Source organism: Anas acuta, chromosome 1, assembly GCF_963932015.1.
Source record: "Anas acuta chromosome 1, bAnaAcu1.1, whole genome shotgun sequence".
NCBI classification, from domain to species: domain Eukaryota; kingdom Metazoa; phylum Chordata; class Aves; order Anseriformes; family Anatidae; genus Anas; species Anas acuta.
In genome coordinates this window covers 115,400,150-115,418,682 of record NC_088979.1, presented here as the reverse complement: position 1 = coordinate 115,418,682, position 18,533 = coordinate 115,400,150, and the positions used below count along the sequence as shown (strand labels likewise).

General features: G+C 40.0%; 1 long non-coding RNA gene and 1 other non-coding gene across 2 annotated transcripts in view; both read left to right on the top strand.

Moving 5' to 3' along the window:
* LOC137862543 (uncharacterized) overlaps positions 1 to 18,533 on the top strand; it is a 60,701-nt gene that overhangs the window by 26,799 nt on the left and 15,369 nt on the right. Inside the window, exon 2 of the long non-coding RNA XR_011100388.1 lies at positions 15,862 to 15,934. This is a non-coding gene — a long non-coding RNA (uncharacterized lncRNA). The remainder of the gene's footprint in view (positions 1 to 15,861; positions 15,935 to 18,533) is intronic.
* TRNAI-AAU (transfer RNA isoleucine (anticodon AAU)) lies at positions 1,969 to 2,042 on the top strand. The gene has a single exon. It is a non-coding gene; the product is annotated as a tRNA-Ile (tRNA).

Here is an 18,533-nt window from a genome sequence, read left to right as displayed (position 1 = left end):
CCAGAAAATACAGGTAGCTTTCAAGATACCACAAAGTACGTGCTTCCTGGCAGTTGCCTGGCTGCTGCTTCATGGAGGTGGGATAGGAAGGGTAAAGAAATGAGTGTTTGAAGTCTCTCCCTTCCCAGTCTCCCCACATGTTCCCTCATCTGCTTGTCTGAAAGCCCCAGGCAGCCTGCAGGAGAGTTTCCTGGGCTGATAAAACAATATCCTGAAGATGAAAGTGATGGCATATACTCCACGGGAGTCTCTGAAGGTCTGTCTTGGACAGCAACATCTAGTTAGACTACTGCTGCCTATGTCCTGTAATCTGGGCCCCTCTTAATTTATTTTTGTTTCATAAAATTGACTGCTGTTGTCCTGGAGGGCTGATGAGTTGTACAAGTTGGATGAGAGATGATGGTTTAAACAGGAGATTCAATTATACAAGGAGCAGCAGAATGCAAAACATGAAGGGCTGGTGCACAGGTGTGGTAATAAGACTGCTGTTGCAAAAAGCAAATATAGCTACAGTTGAAGAAGGATGCAGATATAGAAGAGCAGACGCTTTTCCATACACATGAAGAAGCAACTAAGTATGAATTGATGGTGCTGAGGAGGAAGATGGCAAGACTGGGAGGCAGAGATGTGAGGGCTAGAATGGAAATGGTTTCATTTTGCTCCTAGGGACAAAGGACAGCATCATAAGGCAGGGCAAAAATGAAGCTGAGGGAATTCGAAGGAAGTGCTGGTGGTGGCTAACTGGTGAATCACAGAATGGCTTGGGTTGGAAAGGACCTACAAGATCATCTAACGCCAACCCCCTATCATAAGCAGGGATGCTACCCACTAGATCAGGTTGGCCAAGGCCCCGTCCAGCCTGGCCTTGAATACCTTCAGGGATGGGGCATCCACAGCTTCTCTGGGCAGCCTCACCACCCTCTGAGTAAAGAACTTATTTCTAAAGTCTAATCTAAAATCTATCCTCTTCTAGTTTAAGACTGTTTCCCCTTGTCCTATTATTATCTACCTGAGTAAAGAGTCTTTCTCCACCCCTTTTATAAGACCCCTTTAAACATTGAAAGGCTGTGAACTGGTGGTGCAAGTGAAGCAAAGGAACTGTGTGTGGAGGAGCTGACCACAAGGATGTGTATGAGCTAGAAGAGTGTTGTCATTCCTGTTACTTTCAGCCATTATTTTGTCCATAGCTGTGGTGTAGGTATTAACTTGGTCTTTTCCTCTGTAATAAAATCTGCTGGGAAGACCAAATGCTTGAAAAACTTTCTTTTTTTTTTTTTTTTAATTACAGTGCAGGCCAAGAAAATTAACTAAGTCAAAGGTTTCTGTTTTTAAAATGTGTGAAGAAAATAAGGATAAAAACGAATTTTAAGTGACTCTTTCCTGTGCCACTGTATCCTTCTAGGGAAGCTTTTTGCTTTCAGGTGGTTTCATTCCAGTCTACTGCTGGATGAATTTCAGCTGGTGCTGGTCAATGCTGCCCAGGCCCTGGGAAGCTTTTCTCCCTCATCAGAGGCTCAACCATGTGTCTGCTCTGTTTCATTGAAGCCTGCCCTGAGCTTTGCTAGGTCTTTAGGGTAACTTTGGGGCCCTGGGAGAGACATCCCTCGCAAATCTCTCTCCAAGCACTATCTGCAGTGAGGGCAGGCCAGGGGGCTGCTCAGGGCTTGATCCAGGTGCCTGGACAGCCTCTGAGGAGGACAGAACCGTGGTGGCCCTGCTGTCCCCAGGGCAAGGGCAGGCTGTGTGCTTGTCCCTGCCCCAGCTATTGTGTAGGGCTGGGTGGATGTCTGTGGGTGCGGTGGGGGCGGCCCCGCGGGGTTCTCAGCCTGGGACCAGGGGTGCTCGCCCCGTAGGAGGCTGCTACGAGGGCGCTGGGCTCGGGGGAGCACCCAGGCCGGTGGCAGGGCAGGAGGGACGCGCCGCCATTAGCGCTGACAGGGCACTTCCGGCCATGTTGGTTCGCAGCGCGGCCGGTTAGCTCAGTTGGTTAGAGCGTGGTGCTAATAACGCCAAGGTCGCGGGTTCGATCCCCGTACGGGCCAGCTCCGTTTTGGCCACTCAACGCTGTGCTCTACCCCGTGCACCCCACTGGGTTTCTTCTCGCCTCTCCTCTGCCTCTTGGGGAGACGCGGCTGTGCTGGGTCAGCCGGAACGGAGTGGCCGCCCCTCCGATAGGGAGAAGCTGAGGTGGCAGCCCCAGAGCCCCCAGCCCGAGGGAGGGGGCAAATCCAGGTGTACAAAGTAGTTCCTAAAAGTTCAGAGAACATCTGTTTTCTCTGATGGTGGTCACAGGAACAAGCTGCCCAGACATCAGGGAGCTGCCACAGTTGGAAATCCTCAAAACGTGACTGTCCTCATGGTCCTGGGTGGCCTGCTCTGCTGAGGCAATGCCAGCACCTTCCTTCTGCCATGGCTCTGAAGAGGATGGGGGCTAGAGAAGAAGTGCCTGAGGGGTGGGCTGCAGAGGAGAGGGGGTGACAATAAAAGGCAATCGTGACAGTGTGGTAGGGGCTCGTGTCTTGAGGAGCTTGGCCTGGCCTGGCCCATCTGGGGTTTTAGGGATGGGCCTGCATAAGGAACTGCAGGAGGTGATGAAAGCAAAAGCAGGGCACCAGAGTGTAGAGAACAAGGGGAAAGGGTCTTTCAAGGAGAGGGAAATAATCTAAAATGCAAGAGGAAGAGAAACATGTAGGCAGGAAGGACAGTCAGCAAAACTTATAAACTTTTTCATGGAACATTAAATATCTTCTGCCTCAGAGCACTTTCTTATGTAGTACTTTTAATTGGCATTGAACCTGAAGTATTGCAGTGTTACAGATGGTCCTCACCCTCCCTTTATAATTGTAGGTAACTGAAATTTCCTACCAAATATTCAGTTCATTATATTAATGTAAGTCTTTGATACTTCTCTATTGTCAGAAACTAGAACTAGTGATGCCCAGCTGAGGCTATTTTTTCCTATGCTCCTTTTTTTTGGAGCAAGAGGACAAGTTAGTCTGAGATCTCTGTCCACAGCCTGTTTTTTTTTCTGAACTCTTGTTGAAAGCAGTCCCTCTGCAGTACTGAAACCTAGACATCCATACAGAATGGAAGTGCCAAATCTCGCTAGACATTTAGCATTCTGTTTAGTCTTAATTTTAATTTATTTTCTGCTTATTGCTTAAGGAAAAAATCCAGGCCAAACAGTTTCTGAGAGTGTTTGCAACAATAGCTCAGGTCCCTGCTGGCTCAATTGGCATGTTGAGGGTGTTTTCTCTTCTCTTACAACTTCAAGACAGATACTACTTTTTTTTCCTTTGTAAGAACTGGAATGTGATTCTTCCAGAGGAAGGAAACTTTGATGTAAATGTTCTTTATAGAAACTCAGGGGTTTGCTACTGGAGCTGTAGAAACTGGAGTGTCTGATACTGGAGCTGTATACTGCAAGACCACAGTTTCTTTAGGAAAATGTTGGGGGTTAGTAGCATTCTTTTGATTTCCATAATAAATTTGCTGATATACTTCAGTATCCCAGTCTGCTGCTGCTTATTGTCTTTTCCGACAGCAAGGTTTGATTCAAAAAAAAAAAAAAAAAAAAAAAAAAAAAAGTGGTGGTAATAAAAGAAAAGCAGGTGACACTCATTTGGAAGTCAGTGTTTTGACATTGCATCTTCACTACAGTGCCACCAAGGTACAACAAGGGTACATGAGAAGTATCATTCCAATGTCATAATGTAATTTTAAAATCATACAGATGAATATTCATGCCATCTAGCATCCAAACTGCTGTCATGACTCCATCAGATGTCAAGGGAGAGTAATGTGGTGCTGGTTTGACCTTCTGTCTTGCTACTTCCCTCAATGATTCTCTGCAATTCCCTTGGGTGCAGTTACGGTGGTCAGGACTTGACTGATTCTAATGACATCCATTTTAAATGAAATGATAGCAGAAACATCATGGTGTTTCATTTTAGAATGAAAATCTGGGAATAATATTGCTTTGTTTTATGTTTCCCACATTAGAAATCAGAATTTTATTGCAGTTATGTTGTGTAGTGAAGTCCTTGCTATAAAGCAAGGTGATGCAATGGCTCCTTGGTCAATATTTCAGTTTGGTTTGAACCACTTATATTCAGAATATTTTTTTTTTGGCAGTCAGGATTTCATGGGCATTTTTTTTTTCTGAAATTTCATTTCAGCAGATGGTTGTCAGATTGTGAGGGTCAGCCATTGTCCCTAGGGGAGTAATTCCAGAGCCCATTCTTCAACCTCAAAACTAGTTGGAGAATAAAAGAACAGATTAAACAAACAAACCAATATAGTGGAATAATGCTCTCATGAGGACAGAAGAGGAATTTTCCATTTTGAAATGTAGTGGCAGATGCTGGGGCATATTCTGGGGTTACTACTCAGTATTTCGATTAACCTGCAATCAGTTTGCAGAACGTCAAGGCTGGAGAACATATCAGTTGCTGTGTGTTTAAAAAAAAAAAAAAAAAAAAAAAAAAAAGGTGAGAGCACACCTCCTCTGTGCACAGAGAACAACGTGGGACAAGATTGACTTTTCTTATTGCTGGTGACAACTCTGAACGTTGACAGATGAGGAGGAAATTTCTAATCAATCTAGCTAAACCTCTACCTTTTATTAGAGTTTCAGATAGCTGTTGCATTTTAAGTTACATAAACCAAATAAGCCAACTTGTTTCATACTCTTCCCTGAAGTGACTGTTTTCTTTGCTGTATGAAACACTGCTGCAAGGGCTCTTGTATTCAAAAAGTTAAAGCTAGCCAGAAAGTGGGTTCATGCTGCACTAAATTCAGTAGATATGTACTAATTGCTCAGCGGTGTTTTGAAGCACTTAATTTTCTGGCCACATCAGAGATTAACATTTACATATATGGTACGCATTATTTAAAAATCTAAGCATCTTTCCATCAAGTTGCTTTATTCTTTATTAATTCTATCTTCTATTAGGGGTATTAATTATGGAGAAAATCTGAGTGGCAAGGATTCATCTGGTATCAACAATATTATAAATATGCAATACAGAAACAACATTACTGAAATCAAAGGCAGTATGTGGTAGAAGGCTTTTTCTTTATATTAATTTGTGTGCAATTAAGTCTAAGTAATTTTGTTATTGTTGGTGAAGTTTAACCTTTTGCTTAAACTGAGTGTAGTGTTTATCTGCTATGGACAAATGTAAGGTAGAAAAATGGTGTCTCCATCAAAAACTGCAAGCTTGTCATCCCCAAACAAAGGTTTCCATGAATATTGGCTTGAGTGGATGCAGATGGGAAATGAGGACATGTCATAGAACAGATCCAGGAAGGAGCAGGAAGCAAGAATGTGGGCTGAATGAGCCCTGGCAGCCCAACGCTGCAGAGTCGAGGAGCTTGGAGCTGTAAGCAAAAGCCCAACAGCCACTCTCCTATTCATATCCTCTAGCATTTCAGAAGTGCTTTTTTCAGCAAAAGGTACTTCATGGGAGGGGATGCTGGCATTTGTTTTCTTTTTGCAACTGAAATAAGGATGCCTCTCACTTTGTTTTGCAGTTTGTGTCAAAGGAGTGACAATACCCTCAAACCTGAGGAAATACCTGCTTCAAACTTGTACGTTCTTAGAACAAGTATTTACTCAGGTATGAGCAAATCTGAGTAATGTCCTAAAAAAAACTTTTGGCAGGCAGGTACTAGTTCAAAACAGTGGGAGAAATTGCTAGACACTTTGCAAAGTTGTTTAATCTTCTTATACGGCGTCTCAAGAGCATCAAGAGAATCAAGAGTTGATTCATGTTAAAGTCTGCCTCTTCATGCTTTCTTGGGTTTTAACTTAAATAGACAAAGAGTCCTTTTCTTTGTAGTGGAAGAATTCACAAGCCATATTCATAGAGTAGCATGGCTATGTAGAGGTTATTGAATTCTCATTTAAACACGCACCATGTACAGCCAAGTGGAAGATGGGGGGAAATGACTGTAGGTGTGCATTTGCTCATTTTACAAAGAATACAACTTTGGTTACTAGGCATGTAGGAGTAGCTATAACTATACACAGATTCCATGTGTATTGTGTATATCATTCTGGTGAGATATTCAAAACAGTTCAGTTTAATCTATATCTTGTCCTTATTTCACAGGGAAAATAAGCTAGCGGTAACATAACCTTTGACAAACTGTCTTTTTGAGCTTTGAGGGAATATTGACTAAGTCTGACTGAATTATCTTATTTCTGGAGAAGAATGCAGCCTTAAAGACATGTTAAGTAATCTTTCTCCTAAACTAGAATGTAAAGAATAGTGGAGGACATTGGGGGTAGTCTACATTTTGATGTCCTCTGACTTTAGTGTGGGGGAAAAAAATGTTGACTTGCTCCAGAGGGGAACACCAAATGACAAGTCTTCAGTATGTGGTAGGACCAAGACTGATCGTGCCTCCTCATGTTCTTGCATAGATGGTGTAGCTCTTGAATTTGTTGTCTGAGGCTTACCTGAATCACAGCTAGCTAATAACCATCACTTCCTTTTGGAAGCAAGCTTTCTGCTTTTCTGCTAAATGGTTAAAATGCTACATGGGGATATGGGCAGGTTCACACACCATCTGATGTTACTTCCTAATGCTTTCAGTGGGAGAAATTCTGTCTTGTTCTAGGCCAACATATAAACCAGGAAGGGCAAGACAAAGTTGAAAATAAAATCCTTTGGTCTTGAGATTAGTTCACTGGTGCTTCTCAGCAGCTCCTATTTTTCTTGTCTAGTCTGTTAGAGCAACCTTGAAAGTGCAGAGCAGGCAGGTAAAGCAGGACAGCACATCTACCATATGATGCTCTTTAACTTGCCAAAACCATTGAAGCAGGCTTCATGAAAAGTAGCTCCAGCACTGAGCTGAGGTTTGCAATTCATGCATTCAAGATACGGGACAACTGTCAAGGTTGGCTTGTTTCAAGAAATGAGCACCTAACATCACACCCTTAAAACACTGCTCACCACAATGGCCTTCAGCTATAGGTTTTGTTACGTGAACTGTGCTGCTGAGAAGTGGTTCTGTCTGCCAAGCACAGCTTCTCGCAGGGCTTTCACAAAGCATCTGAAACTAAACATAAAACTCCTAAGTCTCTGGCTTTCCTCATGCAGAGAGGGTTAAAATAGCAAGTCAGTCAGAGTTCAGAGGAAGATAGGTATCCTGTGTTGTGTCTTTGCAGTTGTGCTTGAAAGCCGCTTTCTTTTTGGTTAAAATGAGTTTTTCTTCTTCTGATGTGATGGTGTTGTGGACAATTTGCCTGAAGGTCAGGGAATAGGAAAGCCTCGGTGGAAGAGCTTCAGAAGATCAAGTTCAAGGAGCAATTTATTTGTTGTGTAGAAGAAAAGAACAGAATTTTAATATGCCCAATAAACCTTCACTAATTCATGTGCTATCATTACTTTCAGTAAAAACATTTTTTGATAAAAGTGGATCTGTTTGCTCAATCTGAGAAGTCTTCCTGCATTCCACTTAAGCATGAGTTATCTGTTTTTACCCTAATAAACAGAAGCTGGAAACCTGAATGGAAAACAAACAAACCATAATTCCTTATTTTGCCACAAAGTATTTAATTTCAGCAAAACCAAGGCAGCATAGACTCAGTGTCTAGGAATTAAAGGTCAAATATTCTTGTGACCGATGCTACTGTTGACTCCATGCCTAGGCTTTCAATTCATGTCTGTTTTCTTCCATCTGTACAAAATGAAAATCCTTATCTCATTTAGAAAGTGCTCTTGAAATTCACAGAGAAAAGCCAGAAAATATTTATCTTTATATAAAGATAATTTTTAAATAAGGTGGTTTCCTTGTGGTATCATAGCTGCCAAACAGCAACCTGCTGGCTCATCTTCACACTTTCTAGAGTCAGACATACACCATTAAGAAAACTAGTTGGTTGGATATTGAATTAAAAAAAAAAAAGGAATAATTGGAGATCAGAATCTGTTTCAAGTATGAATTTACTTATGCTAGACAGAGCATGCTGAGACTTACCTATGGTGACAGAACTTTTTAAAGTGATAATTTCTGCCTAATATGGGTTTTAATGAGGAAATTGGTTTTTTACTTTCGTGTGTATATACTTCGGCTCTTCTTCATCTGTTTTCTTGTAAGGATAGATTTGCAATAACCCTACCTGCAATGTAAAGGGCAGGTTTTCCTTTAAGTGACAGTTTCTGAGCAACTGATGCAGCAAGGAGAATACAACTTATAGTATGTTTTGGCAAAGGCACAGACTAGGGTGTGTCTTCAAGAATGTTTCTGAGAAGACTTCCTTTTTTAAGGAATGAAGCTGAGGTACTGGAACTGTCTCTTTCTGGGCAACAAGGATGAAGTGGTTCCACTGTCTGCATACATCTTATTTGTTTTGCCTTTAGATAGCTGTTTTAGATTATTTTCGTGGAACAAATTGCTGAAGTTAAGCTAACTGGTTTGAGGTTTATTTTTTTCAATCAGTTAAGATCAGCTCTGCGTAGATGAGTAACTAGAAAACCACCGTGGGTAGTTCTCTTCATCTCTTGTATCAGTTTCTGTTTCTAGCTCCTATTATGCATTTTCTATTCCTTCCTGCCACCCTGCTGGTATCACCTGGTTCTAAAAAAAAGCTAAGCTATGTTAGTGCTTAAATCACCAATGCAAATGATTCTCTAGTTACTTGTTGTCATATCTGGCAATCTTGCTAATGCTAGGTGTAGGAGCAGTCTTCCTTGCTATCTGGTGGAGGGTGTGGGTCTGCAAGGGAAAAAAGAGCTGCACTTCAGTTTTGTCTGAAGCTCCATGAGACCGGCAAATCTACAGGGATTCACTCTGGGGAATGAGAACGTGCCTCTTTTTTTTTTTTTTTTTTTTTTTTTTTGAGAAATTTCTGGTTGGTTCTTTTCTCCAACAGCAAGTAACATTTGAATACAAGTCTCTTGTGTTATATTTGCAAAATTGAAAGACATCTAAAGATTACAAGATTTCTGGGCTGCATCTAGGTGTTGATGGAAGAAGCCCTCCTGTACAACAAGGTGTTTTTCATGATCCCTAATATGACTTTAATTCTTCCTCAAAATATTGACTTTGAGTCTAATCATTTTAGAATAGGTTTTAACTGCACTTGAGTTTTAGCTGCGCATTCTACAATTGCTTAACCTCATTCTATTTCTCAGGGATTTTTTGTATCATCTTAATGATTTTCTCCTGCTTTATGGTTTTGGAGTACTTCATCTCCTGTACCTAGGCAGAAAAAGAACATTAGTGATTGAAACACAGCAATCTTCAACCCCAAAATTGTACTTGTTGCCTACGTTTACAGCTGATGTAATAGGCATATTGTGCCTCTTCCAGCACATGTACTGTCACTGTAATATACTTAATGACATTGTCTTAAGTTGCTAGATGCTACCTGAATTGCAGTGTTGTAAGGTGTACGTTTGAGAGATGAGATCATTCTCTTATCAGTATTGATCCCTCCAGTCCATTAGAAACTCTCAATAGACTTCAGTTTTAATTTGTAAACCCTTCCTTGACATTGAGATCTAGGTCAGTAGTGTCAAACTACTTCTGTTTGGTGACCTAAGTAGGTACAAGTGGCCATGGGCTACAATACTTATGAAAAAGTGTCCTATGCTGAGAAGATGCATCTCACTCATACAGGAAAGGAATTATTCTCTTTTTTTTTTTTTTTTTTTAATTTTTATTTACTCTATGTAAATAGATGTGACGTGAAAACTCTCTTGAGTTCTAGCTATTCAATTTTAATCACTAGGAGGCTTAATTCTCTAACAATACTTCCTTTTTTTTTTTTTTTTTTTTTTCCTTTTCTGAGCTCCTATTGTATGAAACAACCCCCCTTCAATGTCTAAGGACAAAATTACTTACTTCCATCATTCCAGTCAGATGAGGGACTAGACGGTGCTGCTTTATGCACACCCCTTGCATTGAGAAACCTTTACCACTCAGAACATTTGATTTGGAGAAGCCTCTGATTCCCATTGGATTCTGGGCTATTCAAGTGAACAGCAGTGGTTCAGTCATCATGTTTTTCTTAAGTTTTGGGTCTGGAGTACACTGCTGTACACTGTGCTAGCTTTGTTTCTCTCTGAAGCACGGTGATCTTCAGCCCAGGATTGTCCTCTTTGCTTACAGTTGCTATTCAGTGTGTATTCCAACGCATTTACTATTTTGATGATACTAATCTTTGATTCATTGACACTTCAGAAAGGCAGTTATCTATGCATGCATTTTTGTTATAATCTGTACTGTGTTCCTCTTACTCTTTTCCTCCTGAATCTAAATCAGCCTGGGCTACAAGGACATTACATCTCTTGGAATTCTTACCAGAGCAGTTTATCCTCCTTATCACCTGGCCCTCCTGACTTGCTCCTTAATACCCAGGCTTCCCTTAAGTGCTCACATGTGGCCCTTTACTGTTGGAGGTACGTTAGTTTTCAAAGATGAATATTTGAATTCCAAATAAAACTTGATTTCTTTCTATTAAACGCTTAAATTTTGACGTTGGTTCTGTCCAGATATTCAGGCTTTGAGTCTGATGCTTCTGTGTAGACAAACTGTGTTTTTTTTTTTCCCTATCTTTTCTTCCTTGTTAAATGTATCGCAACACTTCTGTTTCACTGAAGTGTATCCTGTACCTAGGGCAGGTTCAAACCTGAGGGACTCTGAAGTGGAAAGTCATGTATTATTAGTCTCCCAAGGCAGTTGCTAGCCATGGTATGCTTTGTCTGTGGCTGGTTTGCAGTTCTTTCCATCTAACATCAGTCCTGAAAGCTTTTATGTTAGAAGTAGTAGGAGAGAATTATTTTCTATTTATAACTCCTCAAGAGGGGAAAAATGCATTTATATCTGAGAGGTTTTTGGAAATTCCTCATGCACTTGTAGGTGTAGTTCAAATGATAATGATGCCTATGTATTTTAGCACTGAATTAGAGAAAAGAATGAACTCTTTATTTTCAAGACTGGAGTTTTCTCCCAAAGTGAGAAAATAACTATTATGGAAGAGTGAATATAAAACATTAATCTTTCTTATATTTGTAATTTTTCAAGGAGCAGAATATTAATGGGACATCCAAAGATCCATGTTTGGGAGGGGTGAGAATGGGCAAAGAAAATTCTGAGAAATTCCATTTTTCTGCACCGTTTGTCAGTGCAACTCCTCATTGTAATTCTGTATACAATGTTCACACCTAAAAGCTTGTGTTCTGAGGCTATGCAGTTTTCATCAAATGCCTGGGCAAAGCACTGTAACCCTCCGCATACTTGCACTTGATAGGCTGGCTGTGGTCCAAATGCTGGCAGAAGCACTTGCACAAACACAATGTTAGCTTTCTTTTCTTTATTTTCAGCCAGACACAATTCAACAGCATTCCAGATTATGTGCCTTCTGTTAAGTAAGGGGAAAAGAGTGATAAATCTTCTCAGAGGAGAAAATTTGACTCAGTGGCATCAGTTTAGCATAGTCTTCTCTGGTTAGCTCTAACCCCACCTAGTTCTGCTTACCTTTCTGATTTGGATGGCCAAAGATGATTTAGTCTACCCAGTTTACTCACAGCTGTAAGGCCTTGCAAAATGAATCCAAAATGCCTCTAGTGGTCTGAGAGGGTAGAAGGGAGAGGGGGAAAAATGGTGATGACAGTAGAAGTGAAGAACAAGTGGAGAAAGTCATTATAGCTGAGATGAAGGATGATGTGCTGCTGTAGGTACCATCTCTTCAAGCTGCATCACATTACACTGAAGGATGCTTCTTGTTTACACTGGCTGGTAGCGTGAGATTTTTAGTCCTCTGTAAGGACAGGCAAGTCATCTGAAGATGAGTTGTGTGAGGCTGACATGAAGTTATGGAGACTTCTGGCTATCCGTGTAGACAACGGGTACTTACATGTAGGAAGATCTTAACTTCTTCTAGAAGCAGCTTTAGCAAGACTACAACCCAGGAATCTGATTTAGCTGTAGGAAAGAAGTAGACAGACTTCTGAAGTTTTGAATTCAAATCCCATCTTTGAAAGCATAGAAATGATGTTTGCTCTTCAGTATTACTCATTGGAGCTTTTTTATACCTCCTACTCTTCTCCTGTCCTTTGTCCAGAAGGAGTAAGGTGCTGAAGAACACTGGTGTTGTGGGAACTCCTGACTTGTCTCTGGAAATGATTAACAGTAGAAACTACTCATGGTGATCCTGTATTTCAAGGGATACATGATGGTTTCACTACAGCAAAACAAAGCGGAGATGTACTTCAGTCTGTTTATTTTTCTCATTCCTCTGTGAATGGGTTGTCTCTAGTGCAAAAAAGGCTAGTGGCACTCTAATCAAAACTTCTGGTTCAAAAAATACCACATAAACAAAACCTTAATTGATTTTGCTGTAGCCAAGGTTGTTGCACTTCTGGCTGAGCTAAGAACTTAGACCATGGATGCCAATGAGAATGAAATATTGTGCACCAATTGTCTGTGGGTGAGGGGGGGCTACGCAAAGCCAGGACCCTTCCATGGACAGTGTCCTTCCTGCTGTCATGGGCACAGATCCTGTCTGTTCTCCTCTAGTGCCCCTTGCCCCCTGTACCAATGCTGAGAGCAGATAACCCAAATGCCTCCACCTTGCATGTGTTTTTTTGCTTTGGTGAAGAGGAAGCAGCAGAGACTTCTGCATTCTGTGGTCAAATTCTGGCCCTTTATCTGCTCATTGATTTTTTGTTTGTGTTTTTAGAGACTTAAAGAATAGATTTGTGATATTCTTTGTTTTGTAAGTAGATTTTTTTTTTTTTTTTTTTTTTACCTTATGTAGATCATGGTACACTTGTTATTAAAAAAAAAAAAGTCCTTCAATTTACACAAATGTGTTGACTATCTTGCATGTGAGTGTCTATACATTTGTCAACTTCAAAAAATAAAACACTTGAACTACTCTGCTTTAGGTCTAGCAATATCAGGTACATTGGCTTGTGAGAACTTGTTTTCCTTAAAATATAGTAATTACATATACTGAAGGGTGGCAATTTAAGACCTTGTGTCACAATGTCATCCTTATTTTTCTCAGATAAGTTGTTCTGTGAATTCTGGGAATAGCACAATATGCACCACTCTGGCTTTGCATGAGCTACTCCTGTGTTTGTAAAGGCAAAGCAAATATAAGTGTAGCTACCCTATGAAGGCAGGTTAATAGTGTTTGTGAAGGAAGTAGGGATGAAAAAATGAAGCTATTGAAAGAATCAACATGATGGATGGTCTTGGGTAAGCTTTCTGCAGTTCTGTGGTTTTATAGTGAATTTGGTCATCCATATGCTAACTTCAGGCTGTAGGAACAAAGAACTGGAAAAGACTGGGATAATTAAGTCCATTCTTCCAATGCAGGGAAATAATCATATAAATGTATTAAAACCATATTTTCTCTGGCTTCACGCTATCTAGCAAAACTGATTTATGCTCTCTTGAGTAGCCAAGCTGCATTTGTTACCTGCCAGTTGCCCAAATTTGTTTAGATTGAGTTCATAGCAAGTGATAGAGGAGTTTTTTTTTTTTTATCATAACTAAAGAATAAAAGCCCAATCCAATATGAAAACAACAAGGAAAACAGCTGAGGTGTGTTAAAATGTAGGCAGTAAATACTGAGATGAGCACTTCAGACTTTTGTTCCTCTGACTAAGGAGGCTTATTTTCTAAAGACAATTGAGTAAAGAGTAGATACTTCTTGGTCATGTGATGCAATTCATGCTTAAGTGGTATGTACATGTGGATTTTGGTGCCTGATTGTGTGTAGTCATGTTTGAAGACTGCACCCTGTTTGTTCCTAAGCTTATTTGTATTAAGAGCTAAGACTAGGAAGTTAAATTATTTTTTTAGTTCTTCATTAGGTGGAAAAGGTTAAAATACCTGGGTGAAAACAGAGTTTTCTATTTACAATAGTAACCTGTTTTATCTGTATAATCACTGTATAATGAAATAAAAAGATGAGAAGTGGTGTGAATAGATCATAAAAACAGAAATAATCTTTATCATCTTGGACTTGTCACTCTTGCAATTATTAAGTATTTGTGTTGTCCAATATATTGTAAATAGCTGGTATGCTTCCAAAAGGAATTAATGAATTAGATGTTTTGAGAGGGAGTCTCTCTAAAAAATATCTACTTGCATAAATTTGCATGACCCAAAAGCTATTGGAGTCTTTCTATTCCTCACTTTTTCCACTCATATCAATAGATTTTCTTGACCAAAGCTTTAGTACAACTCTATGGCATTTCTTCTTGTAATTAGGTTATGCTTTTCCCTTTTACTGGGTAGTCAGTGTTAACAGGCAAGGCATGTCCTCTGTCATACTCTGTCCTTTATACTGCCTTTCTTCATTCCTGACTCTTTGTACTGCTAAGAGGAGTGATAATAATCAAAATGGATGAGATGTTGCTTTGAGATTGATAATTCAGCTCCCTGTGTTATTTGAGTATGAATCTCTTTGATAACATTGTTTTTTCTGTTAGTAACAAATCATCAATGCTGGATGCTGTCGTAGAGAGCCAGGGTTGTATGTGCTGATGTCACTGTGCTTTAACCCGTTTGTAACTACTCCAGACCCATGAACCAAGCAGTCCGTGCTCTCACACTAGTGATCCTACCAGATCAGACAGACCACGTAGTCTAGTATTTCCTTTCTGATAATGGCCAATAATGTTTTGTTTGAGGCATGGGAACTGGTCTAGCACTTGGCAATATTTTTCCAGAACGCTCTCCTGGACAGAACAATTTGTGACAGAGGCACCCCAAAACAGTGGTTTGTATTTAACAACCCTTAGTAGACTTTCCTTTCCATTACTTCATCCAGTCTATTTCTGATCTATGAAAATTTATCTGCAGTATTCTGGAGCAAGATGCTCTGTAGCTTAATTTCTTGTTACCTCAGGAAATGCCTCCTTAGGCTTGGTAGTTGTACCTCTGAGTTTCTCTTGATGCTGTATTCCCCACTTCCTTACTTCTTTACTTGGAAGCTGTTAATCATTTCTCTTTCTGTGGTATACATAGTTGTATGTATTTCTATTGTACGTGCCCTTAGTTGCCTCTTTCCCAATTCTGCCCTCACTTTAAACCTTTCTGGCTGAACTCTGAGATCATTGGTCTTAGTGAAACACATCTGACAGTTCTACAAAGGGGTGAAAAATAAACGGACTCCTGTTAAATACTGCAAGGTTGTTTCAGGGGTTTGTGTAGTGTCACTGTGCATGTTCCAGCAGCAGATCATGCAGCTGATGCTCCTCAGGCACCATACTGGTATTTGCAGGACTGACTGGAATTTATATTTGCTTTGGACCTGACTTTTTTTTTTTTTTTATTAGACCAATTTAGCACCCAGGGTCTTTAGCAGGGTGAAGAGAGGGCTTCAGACTAGTAAGAATTAGACCATTGATATCTGGCTACCAGAGGCTCTAAGCTTCCATCTTTGTTTCTCTGTCCTGCTTTTGTGAGACACATTTCATGGAGTTGCTTTCTCATGGCTTGGTAGATACGTTTTTCTGACCTGCATGGAATCAAGATGCTTTTGTTTTGCCTATGCACTAGCTGCTGTAACTTCCAAACAGATGAACTGAGTGTTAAACCTTAGGTATAGAAATAAGACGTTAAGAACTAAGTCACACTTTTCCTAGAGAGAGAAAAAAAAAAAAAAAAGACTATTTCCCTTTGAACAAATCAACTGATCATTGAGCAGATATGCTTGTCTGAGTCTGTGGCAAGTTAAGGTTATGCACGTTTTTAATTGAGTTGTTTTGATGCAGAAAGCATTAAAAGAATGAAACTTTCTGTGGTTTGCTCTTATTAGTATCTTGTTAAGACAATGAAAGGTGATGGTCTTTGTTTAACCACTCTCCTACTCTTCATGTTTGCCAGAGAACAGGGTAGATGAAGAGAACCTGCCCTTAGAAAGGGAAGATGGTAACCAGCTGCTTTCCTTCACCAGAAGGTATGAGTTACCCTTCAGTGATCTCTGTTTGTATTGTGTGGAACTGATTTCAGCTTTGCCCTTGAAACACGGATGAAGCACTGAATGCTCCAAATTTGTGTTGTCACTTCTAAGGAGTTCACTGATCACGAATTAAAGTTGCTTTTGCACAGGAAACGTAAGGGAATATCACTGCTGTATTTCTCTGTAGCCCATGTTAAAATGGGCCAGTAGATCCTTTGGAGTCACAAACTCGAAAGCTGTGGAGCAGCAGACCTTGCTGTTCTGATGATCACCTGTGCAGGATTTCTATCAAGACAGAATGCTATTTAATAAAACCTAAGAATGACTACTGAAGCATTGGTGGCTGTAGTAAAACTTGCTGGTAGCTTTCACAGGTAGAATTTCCTACGGATGGTGGTAAAATATCTGCTGGTGTAGATTCCTGAGAGAAACTGCTGGGTTTAGATTTTTTTTTTTTTTTTTAATTGTAATAGTTTAACCACCATCTCAAGAAGGAGGGAATGGTTTTGAGGGGATATAGATCTTATATGCCCAATTCTATATAGGTTAAGGACAGAGCTTTTTGGAGGAGAAGCATGGAGCTTTCTGGAAACCAAGAGTATTGCTGAAACTACATTTCTAAAACAAAAATAAACGGAGACACAGAGTCAAAAAAAGTCTCTTAACTTACAAAACCTTGTAGAAAACTAAGTTATTTAGGTGTTATATTCTGTTATAGTTTGGATGGAAATCCTATTTTGAGGAAAAAATGAAGCAATAAGGTTTTTCTAGGATTTAAATCTGTACAAGGTGAATTAACATGTCTCTTAATATCTGTAGGAAACTAGGATATAGATGAATCTTCTTTTCTAGCTGTTCACTCATGAAGAAGCATCCTTCTTGCTTGTGCCATATGTATGCACAATTGGCACCTTGTCAAGTCTTAAGATAAAAACGTGGGAAACATCTGCGTCTGCCCATCCAGTAAAAACACTCATTTTAGAAATAGAAAGCAGACCCAAAATAAAATGAAAACAGGAAACTAATTTATGATGATGTTCTTCACGTTATCTTCTCCCTCCCTCTCTATTTGGTTAATCTGTGTTGCAAAAACATTTTTTTTTCCTGTTGAATGGTTTGCATTACGCATGTGAGCTATCCCTGTGACTGACCACAGAACTATATCCTTTCTAACTGGCAGTACTTGATAATACTGCATGCAGTGGGTGGATTCCTTTCCTTGAGTGCAAGAGGAGAATCAAACAATCAGGTAGTGGTAATTTCACACAGAATTTGCATTGCGGCTGTTTATACTGTAAAAACAAAAACAAAAAAAACAAAAACAAACAACAACAACAACAAAAAACACAGGAGATGGATGCTGGGGGAGAGCTAATAGTGTCATTCTGCAGGATTTATTTCAGGGTGCATTGGATCTCATAGGATTAAATTCTCAAGGCATGTGGGAGAAATGAGTCCTTGGTGTGATTGCTTCTCTGTAGTGAAGTGAGCACCTGGCCAGGGCTTTGGCTGTTTTGTGGGTAGACTTCCTGTAGGATTCAACCCAGCATAGTGGGATTGATGTGAAAGTGAAGCTTCCCTTGTAAAGGCTTCGGTGTGCTGAACCTGAGATCAGCAGGGATATCGAGTTACTTTCACTGGTGATGGACTCTAGGTATGCTGAGCGGGGTGCAGACCCAGAATGAAGCATGGAGCAGGGCATTGGTGACTTGAAACCAATGTAGTTGTTCAGCAGTATTGTGGTTCTAGTATTTTTTGTTTGTTTGTTTGTTTGTTTTTAAATCGGTGTAAATCTTGTGCTTGCAAAACTCAAGTCTTGTGTAGCCTTTCACCTCTCAGGAGACTTAATTTTCAGTCAATTCAGATTTAATCTTCAGTGGGTTGGTTTAATTGCAGGGTTGACTGAGGTAACATTGACTGAAAGTCTCTTTTGAAATTTTTTCCAAGTGTTAGATAATGGAAGGACCATCTCTAGCTGTATCTAACAACCAAACAAGCAAGGCTTTTGCTTTCTTGTTGATAAATTCTGATATAAATATGTGATCTGTATACATACATTTACTTAATTGACCTCATTATGGAAGTAATCCAGACAACTTATTGTTAAACTGGCAGCTGGAGGTGGTAGATATCTCTAAAGTGCCTGAAAATAATCTTTTAATGATTCCAGAAAAGTAAGAAAGCTGTTCTAGCTGTAATGAAATCAGCTGTGGATAACAACATGCCTACTTAAGGTGACAGCTACATCCAAGGTATATGCACTGAGGAGTAGCCTTGGTTGCAAAAAAAAAAAAAAAAAAAAAAGTGTTTCTTGCATTCAGGCTGTGCATATGGAAGAAGCAAGAAACTTATGCCCTGACAGCAGCTGAAGAGGTAGCTCCTCTAGAGTTTGAGACACTTGAAGTTTCTGAAGTAGGAAACTGCCAGTTCTTTGCTCCTGCTGTTTGAAAGATGGGTAGATTTTTCTGAGTATGTTTACAGGTAATAAACCAATTTGCAGCTGTTAATTTGATTTCGGTGACTGAATTGTGTTCTAATATGTGTAGAGCTCTGAATATTAGCCAACTGCTTGGGCTAAAGAGCCACAGACATCACA